The sequence below is a fragment of the Haliotis asinina genome, chromosome 11, assembly GCF_037392515.1.
Source record: "Haliotis asinina isolate JCU_RB_2024 chromosome 11, JCU_Hal_asi_v2, whole genome shotgun sequence".
Lineage (NCBI taxonomy): Eukaryota > Metazoa > Mollusca > Gastropoda > Lepetellida > Haliotidae > Haliotis > Haliotis asinina.
This window is the reverse complement of record NC_090290.1, coordinates 49,145,868-49,152,173: the sequence shown is the minus strand read 5'-3', so window position 1 is coordinate 49,152,173 and position 6,306 is coordinate 49,145,868.

Below are 6,306 nucleotides of genomic sequence, written 5' to 3'. Positions count from 1 at the left end.
CTTAGGCTGACAGATTACTGACCTGAGACGTAAAATAAAATATGACGAGTTATTTTACATGTGGTTGAACTAGACAAGAAGTTTGCAGTTTGTAGAATTTAATTATATTACCTTCATTTTTTCTGGAACAGCTTGAAATAAGCTAGTGAGTGAGCAATCAGCAAATTTAACACAGCCAAAGCACACACACAAAAATGTCTTGTAACAAATCATCTTTGGTTCGTTTCAGGGGGTTAGAGAAGACGGGTGAGTTAGTGAGTGACTATGGTTTTTTGGGCACTTTTGGCAATATACCGGCAATTATCACGGCGGGGGACACCAGAAATGGGCTTCAAACATTATGTCCGCATGGGGAATCGAACCCGGGTCGTCGGCGTGACGAGCGAACACTTTAAAAACTATGGTACACCACCTCCCCATAAGTGTGTAGCGAAAACCAGATATGCTTATTTAAATGTGCGATTTTTAAAAAAAGTTTTATAATCAAATTATGCATTAAAACATGCAACAGATCCAACTCTCATCTCTGAGCAACTCACTGCCTTAATCTTAGATTTCATACGATTTATCGACATATCGATTCAGCTTAGAGGTTTGTATAGATTTCCAATAATCCGGCCTGACGATGGCTCGAGTTTGCATTACATTACTGCCTACCAATGAAAACCTGTTTAGTCTGTTTGCACCATACCAATATTAAACATTACACACATTATACTCATTCATACTTTTCTCGGTAACATATATAATATATCGAGTGAACCAGAAACTGTTAATGACAAATTAAAGTTTGAAATAAGTGGAAGAATTAAATGTGTTTCGACTTATCGAAGAAGGCACTCATGCACTCACCCAAATAGATCCACTCACACATCACCTACCGAAACCCACCCTACCCATGAAGATCCTGTTGAGAATTGGTGTTCTGTAGCTCATGGTTGTAGTAGCCCAAGAGGCGACTAAGGGAATCGGGTGGTCAGTCTCGCTGACTTGGTTGACACATGTCATTGAATCCCATACACTTGTTTTGATCATGTTGTTGATCACTGGATTGTCTGGTCCAGACTCAATTTTTTACAGACCACAGCCACCTATTCTGAATATTGATGAGTGCGGCGTAAAACACTAAGCACAATCAGAGCTCAATCACATATTCATCCCCATCCTACCCATCACCACCCATCACCACCCATCATCACCCACTCGCTCTATGAGATTGGAACAGTACTTGTTGTCTTAACGCAAACTAAAAAAGTCATCAGTACAAAACAATTCTAATCGCGGCACACCTGCCCGTATTCCTGCATGTATAAAGTGCACCCGCAGTTTATATCGGTTATCGATATATGATATCTTTATTTCAGAGCAGCTCGATCGTAGCTATTGTGTTGGGGCTAACAACATGGCGTAGCGTTCCGTGTTAAAATGGCTGACGTTTGTGAATAGATATTTTATCGGGTTTTGTTTGTTTCCAACTTCAAAGCATAAGTCTTTCAACCGCTCGATAACGGTAGAGATCTCCGCCCCACACGAAGCTATGTTGTTGCAATCACCGTGTGTGGTGCGATTACTTAAGTTACCATTTAAATGTAGAACAAAAATATTCCCATTTCAGCATATGTGAAAATAAATTGCGCAAGTTTCTAAAACTCAGATAAACAAAACGAAAAGTGCTATTTAAAATTGTCAAAGCAAAAGATACTCGACATTCTACATGTAATGTCATAGGCGAAGGTGTTTTCAGTAAGTATTTCTGAGAATTAATTTCGGGTCACGAATACTACGTAATAGTCATGCAGTAGGGGTAGTTGTGGTAGTGATGGAGGTGGTTGTGGTACTACTACTACTACTACTACTACTACTACTACTACTACTACTACTACTACTACTACTACTACTACTACTACTACTACTTCTACTACTAGGCCTTCAGCAACCCATGCTTGCCATAAAAGGCGACTATGCTTGTCGAAAGAGGCGACTAACGGGATTGGGTGGTCAGGCTCGCTGACTTGGTTGACATATGTCAGCGGTTCCCTATTGCGCAGATTGATGATCATGCTGTTGATCACTGGATTACCTGGTCCAGACTCAATTATTTACAGACCGCCGCCATATAGCTGGAATATTGCTGAGTGTGGTGCAAAACTCACTCACTCACTACTACTACTACCGTGGTCGCTGCTGCTGCTGCTGCTGCTGCTGCTGCTGCTACCACTACAACTACTACTACAGCTACTGTTACTATCACTACTACTGCTGGTACCACTACCACCGTCATCACCATCACCACTACTACTATTTCCAAAATCACAACTACGTCAACTACATCTACTACTATGACTTGGACAACAAGTGACAACACTACTTCCCCACCATTCATACAACAGTTACTACAGCCGGTCCGGGTGGGTTCAGTACACGACACGGTCCAGATTACTGACCCTAAATCCCCTCTAGCTGAAGCGAGCCCTTGTATAACGTGGCCTAATGCCATTACATGGGTTACGTTTCTTTCATTAGACGCATGGCTCACCAACAAATATATTCTGACGGTGTTACAAAGCTCACCGAAATCAGGAGTCACGGGTCACGTGTGTAATCAATTTCTATTGACTGAGCCCGTTCAACATCGACCCGTATGTGTTAGAGTCGAGACCCTTTAATGAATTCTAACTGGCAGCGGGTTTCTGGATGTGCGTTAAGGTAGGTTTTTGTTGTCTATTTCCACATGTATGTCCAGTAAATCTGTAGTCCATCAAGTATCCGTGTATGTGACAACGAGGCTTATTTTAGCTGGAAATCAAATCCCCGGACACAAACATTGCCACATTAAATGCATCGTGGAAAAGGTTCTCTCATGAAGATTTTGCAAAGGGAATAATTCTCATAGTGCAAAGGAACAATTCCACTTCAGGATCAGATAAAGTGTGACATTTACATCAAGAACATCATATAATGACTATTTAGGACCTTTTTTTAATGGACATTCAGCGACAGTATGAATGATTGTTGCAATGGCTTAGAATATATCTGGTGATTCACTGCGCCACGGAAACAAATTCTCCTAGAAATAGTACAAAGTAACAACTTCATACCAGGAACTGATAGCTTTTCACTTTTACAGTGAAAACATCACAAAGTGAACAAAGACAATGTTAATTTGTCACCATTTTCACCTCGTCAATCATGTATGAACCAACAAACACTGTCCATCTACAATTTAGTGCTAACTTCCCTTGTTATTTCATAACTGTTGTGGTTTTCACCTGCACATGCTGTCTGTTTCCTAACTGTTTTGTTTACCCGATGAAGGAGTAAGTTTTCCTAATTGTTACATTTCCCCGATGAAGGAGTAAGTTTTCCTAATTGTTACATTTCCCCGATGAAGGAGTAAGTTTTCCTAATTGTTTCATTTCCCCGATGAAGGAGTGAGATTTCCTAATTGTTACATTTCCCCGATGAAGGAGTAAGTTTTCCTAATTGTTTCATTTCCCCGATGAAGGAGTAAGTTTTCCTAATTGTTTCATTTCCCCGATGAAGGAGTAAGTTTTCCTAATTGTTTCATTTCCCCGATGAAGGAGTGAGATTTCCTAATTGTTACATTTCCCCGATGAAGGAGTAAGTTTTCCTAATTGTTGCATTTCCCCGATGAAGGAGTAAGATTTGCTAAGTGTTTCATTTCCCCGATGAATCTAGAAGGTTATCTAAAACGTGATACGCTACATTGGGATTCGATAAGCTATGTAAATCGTCCATACTCAGCGTATATATTTTGTTTACTTGACTGAGAATTAATCATTCCAGTGACATTACGTTCGACTCAGGTAGGTGTCTGAAGTTGTGGGAGTTTTATCTTTATAAATAAAAGGACCGGCTGTGTACTGAGCAATCAAGTCCAAGTCGATTAAAAGAAATCCTATATTTGAATAGGTAGGCATTTATCTAGCTTTCGCTCTCCACGATAGATACAAATACTTACTTGGTGGTAATTGGTGTTCAAATGGATTTGAACATTGAGGGGACCAGCAAAGGGTCAATGTAATCTAACGTTTGTTCCCTCTATGTATGCTAATAAAAAGGCCATTTTATAAAGCGTATTTGGCTTATTTTTCTGTTTTTTGCCAACCGAAATCGGAAAGCGCTAGCACAGCCATAAAAGTCTGCATTACTAAAGTTGTGTATAATGAAAAAAATCGATTTCTTTTACTAAATACAATATACAATCATAATGTATAATCATCAAAAACTAATAGTGGAATTGCGGTAACGTTGTGTATAATTATTAAGCCAATGGTTGTATCACGTTAAAGTTGTGTATAATTATTAAGCCAATGGTTGTGTCACGTTAAAGTTGTGTATAATTATTAAGCCAATGGTTGTATCACGTTAATGTTGTGTATAATTATTAAGCCAATGGTTGTATCACGTTAAAGTTGTGTATCATATCGTTCCACTGGGACAACCAATCACGAAACCCCAAAACTAGGAGTGCACGATTGTGTGTCCACGATCTGTAAGTCATCAGTATCACAATAACGCCATGTATAATGAGTATATCTACTCGCCCACTATCACTATGTATATATATATATACTCAACAAAAAAGTATAGGACCCCAAATTTTCAATAATAAAGTATTTAATAGTTCATGGACCATATAATACTTAAATATTGGTGAGGTCCTTAACTTTTTTGTTGAGTATATTTATTGACAACAATGACAGTCATTGAGTTGCCGATTCCTTGAAGTTATTTGTACTTTATGTTCGACAAATATCTCCGGACAAGTTTATGCTTCATATTCTCGTTCAGGGCTGGTGTTGCGGCAGAAGTGCCCGGTACAGATGTATTGTCAAACTCATCAGAGCTTGTACAGATTACGTAATGGCGATAATCCGCATGTAGACCAATGTATGGTTTTAATATTAGTCATGTAAGATTATTGGAGATAATCTACCTGTAATATCACTGATTTAACTTAGTGACGTCAGATATCCACGGCTAAACGAAGGGTTTTATGGGTTTTTTGGTTGCAAATGGTAGACACTGGACCAGAAAAACCAGTGATATTTGGTTCAAACGCCGACCAACGAAGGATACGATGTGATACGATCGTTCACCGAGTCTCATTGGGAGGTGGGTAGCCTAATGGTTAAAGCGTCGTCTCGCCACTTCAAGGGTCTGGGTTCAGTTTCCCACATAGGTACAACGTTGAAGCCCATTTCTGATGTCCCAAGCAGTCATATTGCGGGAATATTGCTAGAAGCGGCGTAAAACTAAAATTACTCTTTCACCGAGTCTCCTTGTTGACAAAAACTGGCTCCGGACCGAGTGCCGTCCGTTTACCATGTGTTATTCTTTACAAAATTTGGAATTTAAAAATAACTAAAATAAATGCTAGTATGTGAATAATCATAAATAGAAAAGGTGGACTGTTGAGCGTTTAGTGTTGGTTCGCCTCATGGCAGGTTCTATTTTTAGACGTGGCTAGTTCAAATCCAGATATGTGTACAATACTGAAGCCCTTCGGTGTCTTTCCTTGAGCGGTAGAGGCAAGAATATTACCAAAAGGGGCGTATAACGTTAGTTAACGTCATGGGAGAGGTTCTTGTGACATTCAAGGACAGGGACGCGGTTCGAAAGGTTAAAGCGTTCACTCGTCACGTTCAACTCCCAGGTTCGATTCCCCACCTGGGTAGAATATGTGAAGCCTATTCCTGGTGTCCCCCGTTGTGATATAGCTGGAATATTGCCAAACGCGGCGTCAAATCAGACTCACTCGCTCACTTCCTCAAGGAAATAACGCCTGATACAGATACACGTGCAGGTACACAGATACAGAGACACATATACTGACACACGTGCACACAGACACAGAGAGACACACACAGACACATGTGCACACAGATACAGAGAGAGACATACGTACACACAGATATATAGAGGGACAAGGAGACACATACACAGGTACACAGAGAGAACACACAGATTCACGTGCACTCAGATACGAACAGAGAGAGAGAACCACAGACATAGATACGGAGAGAGAGACGCACAGAAACACACGCGCACAAACCACTACCCCCCCACTCCAACTCCCCCCCCGCTCCCCCCACCCCCACCCCCTCACACACACAGAGAATACACACACACACACACACACACACTCAGACTTTCATGAAAAGATCTACCAAACACATGCTGCACTGATCCGTCCACCCACCCATCTACCCGCCTACTCCCCCGGCCCCCTCTCTCCTGCAGCCCCACCCCCACCCACCCACCACCACACCATCAAAGACA